The sequence below is a fragment of the Camelus bactrianus genome, chromosome 18, assembly GCF_048773025.1.
Source record: "Camelus bactrianus isolate YW-2024 breed Bactrian camel chromosome 18, ASM4877302v1, whole genome shotgun sequence".
NCBI lineage: Eukaryota > Metazoa > Chordata > Mammalia > Artiodactyla > Camelidae > Camelus > Camelus bactrianus.
In genome coordinates, this window is record NC_133556.1 from 1106396 (window position 1) to 1127559 (window position 21164).

At 60.6% G+C, this 21164-nt stretch overlaps 1 protein-coding gene across 4 annotated transcripts in view; it reads left to right on the forward strand.

Annotated features, from left to right (window-relative positions):
• Positions 1–21164, forward strand: part of ELFN1 (extracellular leucine rich repeat and fibronectin type III domain containing 1) — a 65272-nt gene that overhangs the window by 33512 nt on the left and 10596 nt on the right. For all 4 annotated transcript variants that reach the window (XM_074345521.1, XM_074345524.1, XM_074345522.1 and 1 more), the window contains exon 2: positions 2308–2469. The gene's annotated coding sequence lies outside the window, so the exon portion shown is untranslated. The remainder of the gene's footprint in view (positions 1–2307; positions 2470–21164) is intronic.

The following is a 21164-nucleotide window of genomic DNA, read 5'->3' on the forward strand; positions in this document are numbered from 1 at the left end:
GGGCCGCTCACGCCATGGGTTCCCCGCCGCCTCGAAGCTGTGCAGTTGGCCTGGCTCCGGTTAGGAGCACTCCCTGGGAGGCCTTCTGACGGCCACAGGCCGACGGGAGCTGGTGGCCTGCACCAGGGGTGGCACCTGAGTGATGCTCCAGGCCGCCTGGGGAAAGGAAAGGTGTTATCAGAGGCACGTGGGGCGGAGTGGCCCCGGGCCGCTGTGGCCTGGTGCACCGGTGGCTGCAGGGCAGGACGCAGGGTGGGGGCGGGGGCTGCGTTAAAGCTCAGGTTAGGCCTGAGCGGGCGCGTGCAGAGCGAGCATGGGTGTGTGTGCACACCACGTGCACACATCTGTCATCTGTGGGTCCGAAGTGACACTAACGGAGAGTGAAAAGCTCAGGGCAGGCGCCCAGCTCAGTGTGGGAACCAGGACTCACCGCAGACAGGGGCGCGGGGACCACGGGTCTGCCATGTGGCGGCCTGGCTTCTGCTCACATTCGGGGTAGCGTGGGGGCCAGCGCTGCGCCTTCGGACAGCTGTGCCAGGATGTCTGAGAGCAGCCGGCAGCCCGTGCCCCGGCCCCGCCCAGCGCTGGCTGGGACGGCAGGCCTGTCCCCCGGGCTTCCTGAGCTGTGTCCTCGTCTGTCTGTAACTCAGACTCTCTGTGAAGCTGGGCTGGGTATACAGCAGGCACTCAATCAGCACGCATTCCTGCTTCTCCCTTGGGCTTCCTGGGGCGCGGCAGCCCTGCTCCCGGCTCGGGGCAGCTGGGAGGCTGAGCTGGGGTTGTCGGCGTTACCAGGACCCAGGAGAGGAGAGCAGAGGTCGGCAGGGAGAGGGCACCCAGGCAGGTGTTGGGGCAGAGGCCTGGGGGTGGGAAGGGATGGGGTGCCCTGCTCCCTGGCTGCTGTGGTCTGGCCCAGAAGCCTCCTTGGGGGGGGCAGGCTCTGGGAGTTTCTGAGCCCCTGGGTTCCCTCTGTTTTTATTCCAATTACCTTTTCCAAGGCAGGTTCAGCCTCATTAGCATATTCAAAGACAGTCCATTATTATTTCAATTAGCTGTTAAGTAATTAACTCTAATTGATGAACATCCCCCCACTTCCCCACATATTTTTTGGTTATTTACATCCGCTTCTAACCAACAATTTTAGGTAATTACACGCCAGTCACTCATCTATTTGCACACACACGCGCACATACACGCACACGTACACGCGCACATGCTTCCTCGCACGACAGGCCCCCCTCCCTTTTAACTCCCACCCCCAGCCCAGGAGTTGGGGGCATGGTGGGACGCAGGCAGACAGAAGAGGGGATCCCTCAGGGCTCCTGCCCAGGCCCTCCTGAGGGTCACTGCCCAGCCTCCAGGGGCTCAAGGTAACCGGAACCCCCCGCCTTACCCCCAGAACCCTGACCCAAAGATGCGCCTCCTCTGGTACCCCCCTTCCTTACCCCCCAACCAGGTGGCGCCACTCTTGAGCTGGTGGGAAGCGTGTCTTCAGTCAGGAAGGCAGAGCGCGGCCACACCGTGGCTCCTTCCTGCATCTCGGCTGTGTGCCCCGGGAAGCGGACGTGCCTCCCAGCCTTGGTGTCCCTGCCTGCGAAGCAGGGCTCGAGTGATTGAAGGGCGGGGGTGAAACGAGGGGCTGCCTGGAAGGTCGTCAGCACAAATAGAATGCTCAGTGTTCGCTGGGGTTGATGAGGGATGGACGGACGGACGGACAGACGAATGACCCTTCATACCTAGTGGGCTAGTGAGGAGACTCAGGCTGTAAACTGACTTGCCAGGGTCACATGCTCGTTACACTAGCCAGGCCGTGGGCCCAAGGCTTCTGTTTCCTGACTTGGTTCCCTCCTGAGTGGCCGGTGATGCTGGTCTGGAATCTGGTGCCCTCCCCCGGGAGAGCCCTGCCTGGAGGGGAGCAGTTCTGGTGCCTGGGCTGTGCCTGCTGGAGGCCAAGGCTGTCGGGGGGTTGGGCGCACTGTGCTCTTCCTGTTCTTACCGATACGCGTATCCCAGAGCTTCCAGAATTTCTGGGGGCTCGCCCAACCCCCAGGCCCAGCAGAGTGGAGCGGGCTGGAGACGCAGCGGTGACCATGGGCCCGGCCAGCCCGTCCTCCCAGGTTCCGTGTCAGCGCCTCTCCCCGCCCTTGGCCCTGCTCGTGTATTGCGGCCTCTGTTGTGTTACCAACTCGGAGTGCACACGGGGCCGGGACTCCCGAGCTCTGGCCCACGGGATCTTCTGAAAGCTGAGCCGGCTGTGGGCTGGCTGCCCCTATTTTTTCTCACCACCTCCCCCTTGTCTCCACACAGTGGGAGCTGCCTCGGTGAGCCCGTGTCCTGCTCTTTGCCCGGACCCATGCTCTTCCTCTGCGTCCTGAGCTGAGGATGCGATGCTCATGACCCCCACCGGGAGGAATCCACCAGCCTGGGCTTCTCAGACGGGCCGGGTCATTGGCGGGCCCTGACCCAAAGGTAAGGGACGTCCTTGCCCATGGGCTGTCCCAGCACGGGCGGTGGGGACAATGCATACGACCTGGGAGACAGGTGTGCCAGGTCATGGGTCAGGCCTAGAACGGCGGGGCCAGGTTTGGGTATCCCGCAGAAGCAGACGTCCCGTAGGGACTGACTCCTGTTAGAGGTGCTGCCCTCCCGTGGAGAGGGGTGGACGGAGGAGGCAGGGGCCCTCGGGTTTGACAAGAGGAACTGGGGTTTGGGGGCGCCCAGGAGCGGTCTACGTGGGTTGTGGCCGTCCAGTATCCTCCCCTGATGAGTCAGGGGGTGCTCTGTGGGTTAAAAGGTTTTGTCTCCGACTCCTTTATGGGAATAGATGCAGTACCATGAGTTGGAGTCTGTAACGTGGTGTGTTAATGTCAACTCAGTATATATTTGAAGACAGACTCTTATATGGAAAAAACCACCGAAGGTGAATTGAGTACCTGAGTGGGTGAGGTGGGTCGGGGCTGCCGTCCCAGTGGCCAGGCGTTCCAGCGGCCAGCTGTGCCGTGTCTGCTGGGAGGCTCACCTCCGGCTGGAAGGTGCCTGGACAAGCTGTCTTCCTTTGGACGCTCAGAAATCTCAGGCGTGCCCTCTCTTGTCGACTGTGTCTTGGGTCTCTCCGGGCCACAGGTGCCTCGCGTGGTTCTGGGGTGCTGACTCAGCAGGTTTCAAACTCGGCTCCTGTGCGGCTGGTGTTCAGTGGGGGTTGCTTTGTAGTAGAGCTGGGTTGCAGTGCTTCACGTCACCAGCAGGAGGTGCTGTCGATGAAGGACGCATTGAAAAGCGGATTTTAGGTTTGCAGGTTTCCCAGTGGATTCCTGGCCGCCGTATTTCTATAGACTGGGCTTATTTGAAGCGATCGTGACACGCTCTCCCAGCTCTCGTGAGAGGAAGCACTGGGAATGTGTGAGGCTCCCCAGACTTCCCTGTGGCTTTGAAGTGAGGCTTCTGGGAGGCGACTCCGGAGGGAGCTGAGGGTGGAGGGGAGCCCGCTGGGGAAGAGGCAGCAGGGTTCTGGGCAGAGGGACCAGCCTGAGCCGAAGCCTCGAGGGTGGAGAGGCTTAGCCCGTGTGAGAGTCAGAGCACAGGCGGGGGCAGCTGGAGCTGGTGGGCGAGGCGAGAGCTGGACAGGGGCCAGATCACGGGGTTGAGCTGCCAGGTCATTTTTCCGTCAGTCATCCTGCAGGCGTCCGTCAGGTGCCTGCCGTTTGTCAGACTCTGGGCGTGGTGGCGCTAGAGACCCCTGTCCCTCCAGGAGCCGCCAAGTCTAGCAGGTTGGGAGGGCATGAGGGTGCCCCGTTCATGCTGTGTTGTGGCCCCATCTCTTTTGGGGGTGACATCATCAAGGAAGTTGGGGGCAGGGTTCTGACCCCATCACTACCACCAACTCCATGTGACAGTGACACAGTGGGCCTCAGTTTCCCATATGAAACATGACGGTGTCCCCACGGATTTGTTGGGAAGAGGGGACAGTCTGGGTAGGGGTGAGCTCTGACCACACAGCAGCCTGAGACCCCCGTGGCTGTCCAGACTGAGGCCCACACAGCAGTGGAGCATGACACAGGTGGTGGACAGGACACCTCAGAGGCCAGGGCTGCAGGGGAGCGTGGACACTTAGGGCCGGGCTGGGTGGACTCAGTGGTGCTGACCTCAGGCCACCGGCATGGCCCTGAGGGTCAGGACAGTGCAGGACAGCCGGGGCTCGACTGAGGTCCTGGTATCAGCTCAGTCCTTCCCCATCCCGTGCCTCTGCTCATCCTGTGCTAGAGTACCCTCTCTCCAAAGTCGTCTATCTTTGGAGTGACTTTGGTGTAGGACAGACCCCCCTCCGCTGGATTTTGGATGTAGAATGCTGGAAAGGTCATTACTATCTCTGGCCTCACATTCTTTTATCTGAAATGGAGAGGATGTCCTCTCCCGTAAGGCGAGCATTCAGTGGGATGTGTGAATGGCCTGGCGCGCAGTAGGCACTCCGGAAACAGGAGTGGGTATTGCCCCCCTCCTAAGCATGAAACGGGAGTGCCCCTAGTCCATCACCTTAGATAAACGCCAGTTCTTTTCATCCCTCTGGAGGTGCCCGCCCTCCCAGCCCAGGTCAAGTGCAGGCTCACCCCTGCGAGTCCGGGATCCCCACGGCCGGCAGCACCTCCCCCGTGGCCCCCGCGGCCCGTGCGTCTTCCCTCGCGCTCACCCCAGGCCGCGTGTCCCGCCGCCAGGCTCCTGAGCCTGGCAGGTGGCAGACACTGAGTGAATATTTGTTGAATGAATGGATGGGCTGTCTCCCCGCCCCGCCCTACCTGAGGAGGCAGGTGGCCAAGCAGATGGCCGGGCTCCTGCCGGGTCTGGCAGAGGAGCCCGCCCTCACACTAGGTCTTCTTCGGGAACCTGGGGGTTGGGCCGTTGTTTCCCGGACTCCTTCCAGATAGAACGTTTTGTCGTCCAGCGAGTTGAACTTCCTCAGTTCCATTCCTGCCTCCCTCCTCCTCCGCTTCCTGGTCCTAAGGCTTCGTCCCTAGCAGTTGCTTTTGTTGAAGCAATGACTAAGAGTCCAGAAGGAGCCCTTTGTGTGTTCTGATGGCCCCAGGTGACCTGTCAGGCAGGGCCAGCCTGTGGCCAGCGCTGTGTTCAGCACCACGGACAGAGCCACGGCGAGCCACCCCCGGCCGAGGGCGCGGTGGAGGGGAGAGACATGGGCGCTGGCGGAGCTGGAGCCCAGCCCCCTTCTGTAAGTCCCCTCCGCTTCCTAAGCCTCGGTTTTCTACCCTGAGAAGTGGGGGTGGTGCTTTCCTCAGCAGAGCTGGCATGGCATAGTGGTGACTTGCCCGAGGCCACCCAGAGGACACCCAGCAACTGTCAGAACCCACCCTTTCTTCCTGCACGTCCCTGCACCTCCCCCAGCTCCTCCTGGCTCCCCGCCCCCACCTCTCCAAGGAGCAGAATTATTTATCTGCCGGATGGTGACAGGCAGCAGTGGCTGGAGTTAGAGCTGCTGTCCAGAGATCAGCTGGCGGCTTCGGAGCAAACAGCCCAAGCTAATTAGCAAAAGGTCACGCCTGCTCCTGGAGGCCCTGCTTTTGAAGTCGGGGCCTCACACAGGCAGGCTGGTAGGAACTGAGACTTTGAGTTAGTGGCTTGGTTACCAGGACAGCTTCAAAACCCGGCCCAAGGCTCATCGCCTGATTGCTGAGCCCACAACTCTGAGGCTTCACCTTCTGGAGATTCCCAGCGCCGGGGTCCAGCCATGCAACCACTGCCCCAGGCTGGACAGAGGCCAGAGAGCAGCCCTCAGCATGCATCGAGGGCTAGTGGTAACCCGCACCTGCGTCCCACCCTGCACCCAGGGGCAGACTGTACCCAGCAGCGGAAGTACAGGGCTGGGCAGTGGCCACCCACACACCCCCTACGTTCTCTCTGACTGCGTTCTTACTGTTTTTCTCTAAGTAAATTTACTTTTTAAAAACTTAAATACATTTATTTAAAAGGGAAGTTTTATGGCACTACTACAAGTGGAGAACAAGCCTCCTTTTCCGTAAATAGAATTCATAATCATAAAAATAAATTCAGTGGAAACAAAACAATGTTATTAAATTCCAGTTGGATGCTGGGGCCCAGTGGAGACTCAGAGCCCAAGGCCTGGTATCACTTATTAAAAAGGGAAAAGAACAAGTGTGCAGAGACGTTCAAGACTTACTAGCCCTGATCCGAGTGATCAGAAGCACTGAAAAGAATTAAATTGAGAGCAACTTTCTACTGAAATTATTCAGCGTTATTTTATGCTGTGTCAGCTAGGGGCTGAATTTGGCTGCAAAGGCAGAAACCTGACCTTGTTGTGTGGTTGAATCCCACGTAGGGATTCACTTTCCTCATGTAGAATGCAGCCGTCGGGGTGGGGCACGGTCCGAGGAAGTTGTCAGCAATCCAGGTTCCGTGTAGCTTCCTCCTCTGCCAGTCTTAGCATTCGTCCTCACAGCTTCCAAATGGCTGCTGCATCTCCAGCCCTCATATCTGCATCTCAAGTGGGGAAAGCAGGGGAGGTGAAGGGACGGGAGCACGCCAGCCAAGTCCATTCCCTGCTGTCAGGAAGATGGCAGCGGGCATCCAGGCCTGCTCTCTTGCCCAGTGTGGCCCACTCCTGTCTCGTGGTTGGTTCGCACTACACGGTTCTATTTGCCGCACACTTACTTGGCACCTGCTGTTTTTCAGGCGGTAGACCCCTTCCCTTGTGGTGTTCATGAGGCCACACGCTGGCGTTCACGAGATGAGTCACGGCCCCGTGCTGGGGCATCCTTCCTTGCTCCACCCCACACCTGGCTCTGGCTGTCCACAGCTCAAGGTCAAAGGTGGCCCTGCCTCAGCCCCCGTTTCTCCTCCCCTCAGACCCAGCGTGCCCTCGCCACCCGCAGGGGTGTCCAGGTTCAAGTGCCCGGTCAGCCTGTGCAGAGCAGCTCTTCCCTCCACTCCAGCCCTCTCAGGGCCCTGGGTCCCTGTCTGTCCGCTCTGGCCTCCTGCAAAGCCCCTTCTTGGCGTTTCTGTCCCTCCAGCCAGCAGGTGGGCCAGGCCGCAGGGGCCGAGTTTCTGCTCTTGGACCTGAGTTTGTCTCTTCATCTCTTTGTAGAACGTGCATCCTGTGGCTCCTGAACTTAACTTGCAGGGGGAGGGTCAGGGCTTGGGGTGGGCGGGCCCTGGGGACCCCTCCTCCCTCAGGCTGGGGCTCCTGGGTCATGCCTGCTGCCCCTGGGCCGTCCTTGCCTCGGGCTTTGTCCTTCAGCCTGAGCTCCTTCTCATCCCCTCCCCTCATAGACCTGACCTCTAGCCTTTGACCTCTCTCCTTGGCATCAGTGCCAGGGACCTGTTATAGGTCCCAGATTTAAATATGGGTCCCCGGGCTGACCAGCTGTGCAATCAGGGGCAGGTCACTTAATCTCTCTGGGTTCTACGTCCATGCGTTGAGGATGACGGCAGCTGCTGGTGGGGCTCTTTGAGGAAGTGAGTGAGAGGCATGGAGGGGGCGCCCCACCTGTGCCTCCTCCCCGTCTCCCCTCCCGTCTCCCAGCTCCTGCTTCGTGGGTGCTTACATCCTGCACAGTGTGCGTGAGCCTCTCTGCGGTACGTGTCCTCATGACCCCGTGGGGCCTCTGTGCCCCGCCCTGTCCTCCCTCCGCTCGCTCAGCCCCAGTGACTCACAGCCAGGGCTGCAGCCTTGCTCCCCAGCCCCACCCAGCGAACTGTGAATCCAGCAGCCCAAGTGGGCCCGGGGCATGTGGGGAGCGGGGAGGCCATTGCCAAGGCCAGGTCGATGGCAGCTGTGGGGGTGATGGGAGAGGGGGAAGTTGAGGGGAGAGTGGGATCTGGAGCAGGCTGGAGCAGGTGGCCAGCACGGGGCATGGGAGCCAGAAGGGAACTAGCAGACAGAGCTGGTTTTTCATCGTGATGATTTGATGCGGAGGGACAGGGCCCAGAGCTCTGGAGATGCTTCTCTGCCAGGAGGTACAGGGGGAGGAGCCAAGGACGCATTTACTGAGCACCTATTGCGTGCAGGCCCTTCCCGTGCCCGGGCTCATCTCACACAGTGACCTTGAGTGTCAGAGTGACTGCTGGATGGCTGGCGCCTGGAGTCCCACCCCCACTTGCCAGACCTGCAGCCTCACTGCTCTCTGGGTGGAGACCGAGGGTACTTGGAGCCCTTGGGGAGCTCTCTGCCTGTCCTGGCCGAGGCTGCTCTGGGCTGGCCCTCACCCTGGACGTGTGAACGTCCCCAGCCTGGCTGCTTGCAGCTTGGCCCTGAAGTGCCAAGTTCACGCTGGCAGGCCGCAGTTCCAGGCTTGACAGCTGACAGTCTGAGGCTCCTGGAGAGGGGTGGGCGGAGGTGGGACAGTGTGCTTGGTCTTTAAATACACGCTGTGGTCCTACTGTGTGCTCCCTGCAGAGGGGGACACGGGAGCTGGAGGGCCAGGCCTGGCTGGGGATGTGGCTCCCATGGGCTTTGACCCTTCCATACTGGACAGTGTGTGCAGGCAGAGCTCAGAAGAGGAGCAGGCTTCCCAGGGCGAAGGGTGGGCAGGACTTGGGCGAGGCGGGCGGGCGGCGGACAGGAGGCCTTCCCAGGTGTCAGGAATGGCGGGAACAGCGGCGTCTCCACAGCACAGAGCGTGTGCAGTGCAGGAAGCACGGCCGGCCCGCGGCGGGAGTGGGAAGAGGTACGGTGAGGGCGGCAGGGACGGCTGCAGGGTGTTGGGGGTGCCTCCCCTCCATTCCCCTCCCCCAGGGCAGTCCCAGGTCTCGCCGAGCTCCCTCCCTGGTGATCTGTTCCCTTGAGTGAGAAGGCCCTCGTCTGTGTTAGTAAGCGGTTAAACTCCCCCAAAGATCTGGCCGTGTAAATGAGACAGAGGTCGTGGCCCGGGGCTGGTAGGGCAGCTGTGTCACTATCTGTGTCTGGGACCAAAGTGGCTGCTCCGGCTCCCAGCATCACATCTTCATCCCAACTGGGCAAGGTGCCTGCATGCCCATTCCCTTGAAGGGGGCGATTCAGCAGGGTGCCCTTCAACTCCACTCACGTCCCATCGCTGGAGCAGGGTCAGAGGCCATGCCGAGCCGCAAGGCTCTGAGGCCCCCAGACTCATCGAAGTTAATGACGCAGGTCTCGGCCTTGTCCTCATTTCTCGTCCCAGAACGCCAGCCTCTCTGAGCCTGGGTTTCGGTGATGCTGAGGGTGGCGTGTCTCAGAGGTGGGGAGATTCCCCGCCCTCATTGTGGCCTCTGAGAGCCTGGCGCTGTCCGGGGTCCTGACTGCCTGCAGAGGGACAGCGCTGAATGCTGCCACCCTCCCTGCCAACAGGCAGCCCGCACCCCCCTAGAGTCCCCCTCTCATGCTCCGGGGTCCAGTCTGGACACACCCATACGTGAAGATGCCCATTGCTCAGAGGTGGCTCCCTCCCCCAAGCCCGGGCCCGAGGAGACCTCTGGGGCACATCCTGACCCTAACTCATCTACAAAATTGGGACCCTAGTAATTACTGCTCCCCGTTCCTGCAGAGGGTCCCCACGTATATGGTATTCAGTGCCCTGAACCACGCCTTCTGTCTTGAAACAGCCTCTCCTCTGCTCTTGGCATCTGGGCTCCTCCTCCCTCTGGACGGTCTTCTTCTCAGGTGCCCCTAAGTGTCGGTCCTCCTGAGGTCCCTGACCACGCTTCCACCTCATGCCGTGCCCTTTCCCTGCCCGGTGTCAGCCGCATCGTGCAGGCAGCGCCTGGCCCGCCTACCGCCTACCTCCTGCCTGGTCCCCTCTGCCCAGCGCAGGCCTTGGGGCGTCTCCCCTTGTCCTCTGTCGCAGGCGCCCCAAGCTCGGCATGGCTCTGACTGCACGGACTCGCCGTAACTCCCTGCTCCCTACTGTTCCCCACCTCAGCTGAGGGCAGAAGCAGCCCACCACTTGGTCGATCAATGTTCACGTCTTTCTGTCCCCCACTGTCAAATAAATCACCAAGTGACATTGATCTGACCTCCTAAGTACCTCCTCTCTCCCTCTCCAATCTCTTACTGGAGCGTGACACCACGCACAGGGAAGTGATCTATCGCCAGTGTGTTTAGCTCGGTGAACTTTCATGAACTGGACACGTCGTGTCCCCAGGACCCAGGTCACGAAGCAGGGCATCACCAGCCGCCGCCCCAGGCGCTCCTCGCGTCCCCTTCCAGTCACCACCGCAACGGTGACCACTAGTCTTCTCGAAACCACACTCTTGTGCCTGCTCTGGAACTTTGTGTAAATGGTTCGCTCAACACCGTGTTTGTGACATTCGTCCGCATTGTTTCATCCTAAGGGTTGTTCCGTTGTCTGGATGCACCGCGGTGTGCGGTCCGGTCTCTTGTTGATGGGCACTGGGTAGTGTCCAGTTGGGGCTGCTACGAATAGTGCTGGTGAACATCCGCATCTCCGTGTGCACGTGTGTGCATTTCCATCAGGCACAGTCTGTGCTTCGTGGTTCCATTCATCTCTCCCTTTCCTTCCACGAGCCAGTCCAGGACCCCGTCCAGTGTCCTTCAGTGACTGGTGCAGCTCCCCTCCTGGTCTCTGCACACCCACTGTTGTCCTGTAACAGTCCATTCTCCATCAATAGCTAGGGTGACCTTACCTCCTCTCTACTGAACCTTCAGTGGCTCCCTAGTGCCCCGGGACTGAGAGCAACGCTCACTGCAGGTCTGCCCCTCCTGGGTTCCTGTCACCCCACCCACCCCTCCTTCCAGGTTCCAGCTCTCTTGGCCTCTGTACTCCCTCACAGTTCCTGCCCTGTCTTCCCTTTGCTCACCTACTGCCTTTGCATGGCCGAGTTCTCTCTTAAGTCTGCAGAAATGGTACCTCTCTGGGAACACTGGCTGGGACCTGGACCCCACAGACTAGGCTGAGCCCCCGCTGACCCTCCCTCCACCAGCTCCCCCCGCACCGTGCTCTCCCACGACCACACCTCACTCAGGCTGGTTGGAGCTCTGTCTTCCCCTCCAGGCCAGGAGTTCCAGGACGTCAGTCGTGCTGTCCTCTGCATCCCAGTTGGACCAGCATCTGGCCCATGGTGGGGCCTCGCTCACCGTCTGTCTGAAGTGGGCAGGCAGGGTGGGAGCTGCGGTCCGTTCTGCAGGAGAGAAATCAGGAGCTCAGAGTGAGGGGCTCACAGTCACCCAGCGGCCACAGGAGGAGGAGCCGCGTTTACACGGCTGTTCATGCTGAGTCTATCCGGGAGGAGCTGCTTCCGGGAGCTGTTGGCAGATCTGTGCCATCGTCCTGAAAACCAGACACAGCAGGGTCTCAAGTTGTGGGGGAGGGGGACAAGCAAGGAACAGATCCGGGGCGGGGGCAGGTGGCACCTGCACTCACAGCCCCACGGGCCCCGGCCGCCCCACACCCGTGCCCGGGCTCGTTTCTCAGGCCCGCCAACAGCATCCGGCATCTTCCCTCGTGAGCTCTGTGCCTTCTGGAGCTGCCCCGGGCAGACGCCTCTTGTTTCCAGCCCCACTCCCACCCCCGTTTCCTCATCACGAGGAAGCCCACATCCTTGCCGGGACATCCACCCACCCCTCTGTCGGGAGGGGTGGCGGCATGGCGGGGGAGGGGTGGCGGCATGGCAGTGGAGGAGGGGGCGAAGTCTCCAGCGTGGGCCATGGGCTTCCTCTCCTGCCTTTGGTTCCTCCAGAGGCCGTCCAGCTCACCTCGAGGCCCCTCCAGCCTCCAAAAGGGGCAGCAGGCCCAAACCCCAGCCGGCTTCAGCCCCCACCCAGGGGCAGCAGAGAGTACCCTGAGGCCGGGTGCCAGGAAAGGATGGGGCGGCCACCTTCACCGCCCAGCCGTACCCGATGGGCCGGTGGGGACCAGATGGCCCTCTGCCTGGCATGGTGTACCGGGAATGGGGCTGGTGTGGCTGCTGTCCTGAGATCCTTGAAGGCCCTTTCTACTCCGGGTGTCATGGGCCCTGAGACCACCTCTCCCTTCCTGGGCTGGACCCCCTCCGCCCCCGAGCCCACTCCCCATCTCTGTACCTGGACCTCTTCTGCGGAACTGGCACGACGACTTTTCATTACAGGTAACGTGGGACGGCCTTTCATTGTCGTTAGAAGTACCGACGACTGGGCGCTGAGAGCTCAGGCTCGGACCTCGCGCGTTCAGCCGGCCCAGCGGGCAGCCCGCACCGCCTGCCCGGTCCGGGCCCCAGCCGGGCCGCTCGCCCGCGTGCTCCTTGTGCTCACAGAGCCTCGGTCTCCTCGTCCATAAAATGGGAGCCGTCGTACGATCATCTGCTTCATTGCGTCGCTCTGGGTCGAATAGCACTTCACAAATGTGCGTCAGCGCTCGGTGGCCGTTCGCTGGCCCGATGCTGCCTGGTCTGCTCGGCCCTGAGGGGCAGCTGCTGCCTTTCTGAGGAGGAGGCAGGGATGTAGGGAGATGGAGCGGCTCGCCCCAGGCCCTCATCTGGCAAGTCTGCAGAGCCCGATCGCTCAGGCCCCCTGCCTCGGTGCCCTGTTGGAAGGGGGCTCGGGGGTCAGAACGGAAGCAGCTACAGCTCTGACCTCACGCCACCTCCTCCTGGACCCCCAGCCCTGGGGCGACAGCATGGCCCTCATGTCCTTAGTGGGGGGGAGGCGGGGTACAGAGGAGCCCCCTGGAGAAGGATCAGGACCACCAGGTCCTCATTCTGGTTCTGCCACAATTGCTGTGTGACCCTGGGAAAGTTCTTTGCCTTCTCTGGGTCTGTGAGTACAAGCTCTTCAAAGGCAGAGGCCGGAGCTGGGAGGTTCTCTGACCTGATTCTTCAGGCATGCTGGGAGGGCTCAGCGAGGGTGGGCACCAGCTGGACGGTTCACCCCTGTCTGCCACTGCCTCCCTGGCATGGTACCTGGCACACAGTAGGTGCCTTAAGCTCTTTGTCGACGGGATGGGAGAGGCTGGAGTGTCAGAGCCATCAGCCTGTGAGATGAGGACTCGCCCCCCTCCCCGCCCCCCGGAACCCTTGCAGGGTGCGTCATGCACGTGCCGAGCCTGCCGAGTTGAGTCTGTCGAGTGTTTCGTCAGCGCCTGGTTGAAGCCAGGCCCGGCCAGAGAGGCTCAGGGTGGACGAGGGCTCTTGGAGAAGGGGCTGCCCCCAGCGCCGTCGGCCACCACTGTGGCTCTGTCAACCTGGAGTCGTGAGCCCATGACACAGGGAGGTCCTGGAGGGGAAGCGTGAGGGCTGGGCTCCAGCCCACCTTCCAGCCTCAACTCCCCTGTGATCCTGAGACCTCTCCCTCCCTCTCCGGCCCTCAGCGTGTCCACCCGTGCTCCAGGGGTCAAGTTCACGGCTGGTGCGTTTCATCCTGTTTTCCGTGGCTGTGACACCGACAGCCTTCTGCGCAGCCCTGGGACTGGTGGTGCTGGTCAGCGGCCCCAGCAGCCTGGGCCTGGTCAGACCGAGCAGCGCCCCCTCTAGGCAGCGGGCCTGTGAAACAAACGCAGACACCCCGCCCTGGAGGCCTGCGGAGTCGGGACCAGGGCTGGGTGGCGGGTGGAGGGGGGTGTTTTTAAAGCTCATGAGTGATTCTGGTGGTTTTCCTGGTTCAGGACGGAACACTGCTTCGGTCCACCCCCACCCCGTGCACCCCTCTCTGACAGCTGCCTCTCCTTGCACACCTCCGGCGACGGGGAGCTCAGTCTCACACTGGTCGATTCCTTTTCAAAACATTTTAAAATTTATTATAAAATATTGAAGACATCTCAAATATTTAAGAAATCTCCAATAAATGTTTCACTAATTATAAAATATGCAGCACAGCCCAAGGTATGAAGAACGATGCCATGAATACCTGAGCACTCTCCTCCGGCGAAAAGCTGGCCCGTCAGTGCCCGGGGTGGGGAGGCCCGGGGGGGGACAGAGGGGCAGCTCAAATCCCCCCCCCACCCCCGCCGAAGCTTCTGGAGCACCCCTCCCCGACCATATCGCCTGCCTTTTCCTTCCTAAAATTTTTACTGTGGTAAAATATGTGTAACATACAGCTTACCGTCCTGCGCGATTCTGAGTGTGCCGGCAGGGGTGCTGAGCGCGTCACGCGGTGCAGGACTCCTCCTGCCCCCCCCCCCCCACCAAGGAAGCCCTCTGCTAAGGTTTGTGATGCTGTCTCTCCTGCCCTTTCCCACTTACACTCTGTTGGTCGGAGCCGGCGCGATACCGCTTGGCATGTTTCACAGCCTCGGGTCTGGGGCGCCCAGCACCGAGTGGCTGTGGAAGCGCGAACAGGTTAATTGCCGTCGCTGGGCCTCTGCTGTAGAACGGATGACGGCAGCGCTGACTGCGCAGGACAGGGTTAGACACACAGCACGCTGCTGGACGTGCAGCTGTGGGAAGAGTGTCTGGCGCGCAGCAGGCGCCGTGAGTGTGAGGCGTCGTTACCCCCTGAGGTCTGGAAGCAGACCCTCTGGATGTGTGGGCTGGGCAGAGCCGGTCATCACCTCCTCCATTCTGCCTGATCTATCTCTGTTAAGTCAGCCTGAGTTACCTGTGGAACCTGCTCTTGCCTCTTTCTTTCCCTGTGAGTGAGGTGGAGCCATGCTCCTCCACTGACCCCTTCCTGGCACGTGTTTGCCTGTGCAATTCACTGAGGTGGATCTGAGCCGTTACTGCAGCTGGAGGGAATGCCTGGATTCGGGCCTCGAACTCCAGTGTCTGTCCCCTTCCTGCAGGCTCCCAGAGTTCGTCCAAACTGCAGCTCACCATGAGAACTGGGTGCAAACGGAGCTGCAGGCCACCCAGGCACCCTGGGGGCACCGCTGGTCCTTTGAGTGACGCCGTCTGTCTCCCTCCGCACCCACCATCACTCCGCCCACCTTGCTGGAGGCCCAGCCCCGACAAATGTCAGACTGTCCTCCGGGATTAGGGCCTGTGGGGCAGCTGCCCCTGGCACCCCAGTACCCGGCGGGTAGCAGAGGCTGGTGCCACATTCAGCGGGAGAGTGAGCTAGGGAATGGGGCGGTAACCGCACAGCCGCCTGGGGTCGTGACATCACGTCTCAGAGGGAGGCTGCCTGGCCTGAGATCCTGCCTGCAGCCACCCTGGGGACCCCACGCCGGCAGAGGTGAGCCGGTGACAGGTGTGTGGCCCGCAAGCCAGGAGGGGAGTCAGACGCCTGGCAGACGGTGGGAGGAGGAGGTGGGGAGAGCCACCACAGGGCAGCCCCCCAGCCCAGCGAGGAGGAGAGTCAGGAGGGGAGCGTGTCCTCACACCCCACCTGGGACGGTTCCAGCCTTGCCAGTTACAGCGAAGGCTGTACGTCCTCCAGCTGCTCCGGCTGTCGCCTCCTGCCCGCGGGGGGACGGGGAGCAGACGCTTGTGTGCGATGCTTATGTGTGTGGGTGTGCAGGACGGGTGGGCAGGTGGTGGAACTGCAGCCGAGGGGTTGAAGTCTGGGGACTCACACACGGTCACACACACATACACGGCCGTACGTGTACCCCTGGTTGTGCACAGGCACACACTCACTCACACCCCCCAAGCAGGTCTCAGGCTCTAAAATGCTGGCCCCCAGGTCCCCACCTGCATAGCCTGACCCCTCCAGCCTTGTGGCCCTCCCACCAGAAGCCGCCCTGCCTGCGGCCCTGAGATGGGGCTCTGGGAGATGCCTCTGACCCAGCCGGGGCCCCCAGCCCCCTGTTCACGCACCTGCATTTCACTCCCTTGGTCCTTTGGAGCCGATGTGAGCAGCAGTTCTGTTAACAGCGACACGTGCATCACACAGCCCCTTTCTTGCTCAGCCATCTGCTGCAGTTCCACGCCAGAACAAAGTGCATGAAATACCGAGGGAATGAGTGAGTGACTGTGCGAAGAGGTCTCTGCCCACGTTTCAGGGCTGAGATGGGGGGGGGTGAGTCTCTAGCCAAGGTCTCCCCATCATCTGAGTCACCGAAGTGTGTGGCCTTGGTCCTCCTACCGGGGGAAGCTGGAGATGATGGAGACAAGGCCTTTTATTCTGGCGGGGGGATCTCCTTAGGCTTCGGGCCAGGTAGCTGGGGCTGAACCTTCCCTTGACTCTCCTTGAGACCTCCAGCCGTGCCCAAGGGCCTCCTTGGGAGAGTCCTGGGCTGCCAGGGGGGGACTTCCATTCATCTGCTCTTTGAGCTCACTGACCCAGTGCCTTCCCTGACTGCGCCTGGCTGGAGGCTCCGGCCGTGTTCCCAATCTTTACTCTTAACCCCTTGGACTTGAGAGGGCCAAGATGTGTCTTCTCTCCACCCCATTTGAGGGGATGGAGATGAGGGGGCTGAGGGCCCAGGGTCCAGGCTGCGTCCTCCTCACTCTTGACCGTCAGGAAGCCCCACCCCTTTGCACACCCTCCTTTGGGCCACGGAACTGGTGAGAGGCAGGGCCAGACCCAGATCCCAGGCACCCTGGCCTCCACTTTCCACCCCCCCGGCCCCCAGATGGGGTCAGACTCACCTCGGAGCACCAAGCAGGAGTGGGAATGGAGGAGGCCCCGGCCCCCACACCAGCAGCCCCCCTTCCCAGGGCGTCTTGGTGACTAGCAGGAGAGCAGCCTCTTCCAGACCCATCCCGTTCTTGGCCTCTCAGTTATAATTAATGTTTGCTGTGTTATTAGATGGACTTTCTTATAGACTCAGAGGTGAGGGTTTCCAGAGCTGGCCGGGCGAGCAGAGGGGCGCTGCAGGCCGCCCTCCGTCTGGGTCCAGCCCAGCCCAGCTTGCCCACGAGCCCCATCATGCTTCTCTCTCAGGAGTGTCAGTGGTCCCATTTGTCAGGAAAGTAAACTGAGTCTCAGAGAAGTTACGAAAGCTCCACAAAACAGCCCACCCGGTGAGCAGCAGGGCGGGGGTCCCACGCAGCTCTCTGGGCTCTCTTAGTCAGGCGGGCACTGACCGGTCTTCCCTGACCCCCAGAAGCAGACCCCCTCTCTGAACTCCCAGCAGCACTCAGGTCCTGCCCCGAGTTCTTGGGACGAGGAGCTGGGCTCCCTCTGAGATTGGGAGTGAGGTCTGGGGCACAGGGCTCACCCCCCTGCTCTCGCACTGGTGCTCAGCCCCGGGTCGGTTATCCACCGCTGCGCGACAAGCCGCCCCAGCCTCAGGGGTGTGAAGGAGCCCCTGGCTCTGGGAGCAGAGCTGGGCACAGGCCTGGCTGGGCAGTTCACCTCCGCTCCACGTGGCGTCAGCCGTCCTTTCCAGCAGGCTCTCGCCCTCCAGACCCCATCCCCCACCCCCGACCCCCCGCGCCCCAAGCTTCTCCAGCACATGGTGTCCGGAAGTTGCTGTTTTGGGTGGTGACTGCTTCCAAGAGACAGCAAGTGGACCTGCTGGGCTGGCTGAGGGCTGTGCCCACGACGGACACGGTTTACTTCCATCAGCGATATTGGTCAGTGTGGGTTCGGGCCCCCCGGCTTCAAGGGGTGCAGAGACAGACCCCCTCGCCGTGGAGAGGGGCCAGGTCCTGCTGCAGACGAGATGGGAGGGGAAGCTGCAATCACCTTTTGGGAGAACCATCTGCTGTAGCAGCTGCGGCCTTACCTCCCGTGTGAAGGAAGGTTTCCCGTCCGCTAGAGCGGACGTCCTGAGAGGGTCTGCGCCTAAGGCGACGTCCTTATGTCCACGCACGGGCGACTCAGAACATCAGAAGGCCCCGTGAGGGTGGTCTCACAATCCTGACCTCACCGGAGGAGGCTGGGGTCTCCCTCCGAGGCCCCGGGCAGCACCCCCACCCCCGCCAGCCCTTCCCTAATCGCCCTGTCCCCCTGGGAGCCACTGCAGGATTCCCCGAGTAAGATGCCTGTTGTAAGCTCCCCCGCCGGGGATTTCTCTGCTGTTGACTCTGCCCAGAGCCGCCCCCGATGCGTGTAAATCTGGACTGCACAGAAGACAAATGGGGGTGACACTTCACTTGATAAAACGGCCATGCACTTCACAGAGTGGTTCACGGGGTTGGTCTACACGGCTGTCCCGGGCACTTCTCCCGTGGAGGCTCATAAAATCAGAAGCATTCCTTGCCTGAGCTGTTAGCCACCATCTGGAGGAACTCACCTGGGGTGGGAGTGAGAAGTGCCCCAAACTGTGAAGACGGTCCAGGAAATGAAACCCCACAGGGATCTCGCCTCGGAATACTGGATCAGAATTCCTCAATAACAACAGCAGCAAAAATCCTAAGACGGGCAGGTTCAGTTCCTCAGAATGTTAGAGAGAGATCTGCCACGATTATGTGGGGTTTATGGGAAGAATTCAAAGATGGCTTAATATTAGAGAAACCTATTAATACAATGCACGGTATCAGCAGGTCAGCCATAACGCTCTGTTAATAAATGACAAAAGGCATATGATAAAATCCAAGGCCAGTTTTGGATTCTAAAGTAACTGCTTAAAATAGAACCAGAAAGATACTTTATCGCAGTAAACAGTCTGTGTCTCAGTTCAGCGCTGGTGTCATTCTAAATGATGAAGGCTTTAATGATTTCAATTCATGAACTTTTATTAAAAAAAAAAAAAAAACAGTGTCCTTTATCGTTGTCCAGAGCGATCGCTGGACGTAGCAGTAAGACCTGAAACAGAATTAAATGGGATACAAGAAAGAACTGTAATTATTTGCAGACAATATGATTTGAGATCTTAGAAACCCAAGAGAACCAACTGAAAAAAGAACTTAATATGAGAACGCAGTGAAGGTACTGGCCTGGACAGAACACAAACCTGCACAAATCGGTAATTTTCATCTGTACCACCACCAACGGGTTGGAAAACGTAATGAAATAAGCGGTCCCCACTCACAATATTGACCAAAAAGCCTCCGTGGAATTCCCGGGGATGAGGTTACGAGAAAAAATGAGGATCGTTAAGACCTCTGAAGTTTCGTGAGAGACGTCAAAGGAAGCAAGAGGAGGGAGATAGGCCACGCTGGGTGGAGCATTACAAACCTGAGGTTCTTCCCAAATTCACCCGTAGGTTCCAAGCAGCCCCCTCGGCACCTCGGCGGCCTGTTCTGAAGAGGCAGATAGAACTGCTCTGAAAGTTCATCAGCAGAGTGTGCGAGGGCTGCGGTTCTTCGGAGACACCGAAGCCTCTTGCAGGGAGACGGAGACTTAAACGATGCTGACTGCTGTCACAGGAGAGGGAAGGAGTCCTCAAAGGAACAGAATAGTCCCCACACAGAGGCCTCCTTAGTGGGTGACCATGGAATAATGTATCACCCAAATGGGAATCATTTGCAAGTGAAAGCAGACGCCTCAGTACTCGCTGTGTGACAGCGGCAGCAGCAGCGAGGACAGCCGGCCCAGGAGCACCATGACTCACGGCTGGCCTCCTCTCGGCGACTGTGGGTTGAGTGTTTTCACAAACCCAGTCAGCATGCGTTTCCTGCTCAGCCCTGCTGGCTTCAGCCTCGGATCAGCCAGGGAGCCTGGCCTTTGCCAGAGGGGTCACAGCGGGCAGCTTGGGCAGCTTTGGGATCCCCAAGGGGAGACCCCAGCCCCAAGCTGAGCAGAGAGCACTGCTGGGTGGTGGAGGGGTGAGTGAGTCAGGTGGAGGAAACAGCATCTTAGAGAAAGTGTAAGAAATGCAGGTTGTCACCTTACAGGGATGTGAGGGACAGGCAGGGCCCATCAGCAGCGCCTGGCTGGCTCACTGGGGACATGGGCTCCTCAGGGGAACTGGGGAGCTGTGTGGGGTTGCAGGGGAGGAGGGGGCAGACTTGACCAGCTGTTCCCTGTGAAAAGCACACTCCAGCTGTGGGCTGGGCCGTCTGCGAGCTGCAGGAGAGGGTGTGGGATGAGGCCACGCAGCGGGCAGTTCTGTTCCCGACGTTCAGACGGACCCTGGAGGCTCGTGGATCCTGGCGCACGGGTGCCGGAGGCAGCAGCCTCTGACAGGTGTCGTGGGGGACTGCTTGGCGCAGGAGGGGCGGGGGGTGGAGAGGAGCCTCCTGGAAGGACGGGGCCTCTTGGGACCTGACGGTTCCAGCTGCGGTCACAGGGACCACAAATATTCCAGACGCGGAGCCACATGAGAGACCCCGGGAGGCATGGCTGGGCAGTGTTTTGCTGGACCACTGGGTGAGGTGACGACTCCCAGTTCCCACATGGAAGCACCGCACTGCTGGGGGCGCTGTGCTGGGCTGGCTTCTGCCTTTTCTCTGAGCTGCCCCCTCACCAAGACCCAGCCCGCAGCACGGCCAGCCCCGGGAGCTGCAGACCAGCCCTGACCGCTGTGTTGTGCTTCTTAGACCGACTTTGCTTCATATTTTATTTCCCTCATTAATTTTGCGTTTGGGGGCTAATTGCTAATTTATAACCTCCGCTCGAAAACCGTGCCCAAGATCTTTAGTACAATTAATGGTGGACAGGAAATACGCTTTGATTAAATAATTACAACAGCGGCGACGTGGGGCGGGGACCCGCGTGCACAGAGGCCAGGCCGGGTGAGCAGGTGGGGAGCAGTCCCTGCGTCGTGCGGGTGGCCCGGGTGGTGGCGTGCGGGACGAGGCTGCTGTGCCTCCGTGTCCTCTGTCATCCTGTGTCGCGGTCCTGCCCTCCCCTCGGGCTGGGATCAGCACTCGGGGAGGAGACAGAGTCCCCGAGCCCGGGGTGATCAGGAAGGGCTCTTGGACGTCAGGATTCTGCTGGGGAGAGCCGTCTCAACCCGGCTGTCCCTCAGAGCAACTGCAGAGGTTCAGGTCAGACTAAAGAGGGAACTTCCCGGCTGCCAGGGTTACGGGGGCGTGATGGGGAACAGTGCCGGGCGTCCTTCGGACACCCAGGCCCCCGCCTGGCTTCGGTGACGTGCTCACGCAGGCGGTGGACCAGGGCTCCTGGAGAGGGTCGGGTGTCCTCCGTCATCCCCGGAGGCCAGCCGGCCTCCCTCCTCCCCGCACCCCCGCCTGCGCCGGAAACCGTCCCAAAGTGATTTCTCTCTCCAGCGATGCCATACGTTATGTTTTTTAATTTAAAAAGATGCCCAGTGGAAATGTAACAGACCATTAAACGTTTGGGTCCCTAATTAACTCTGGAGCAGCCTGGCGCTGTGGGCCTGGAGGTGGGGGTAGCAGCCCCACGACATCCCAGGGCAGGCAGGACTCCAGCCCCCGTCCATCCAGTCCTCCCTGCCGCATCTGCTGGATGGGGTGCCCCAGTCCACCTTCCGGGGCCAGGACTTTGGGGGAGCCAGGGC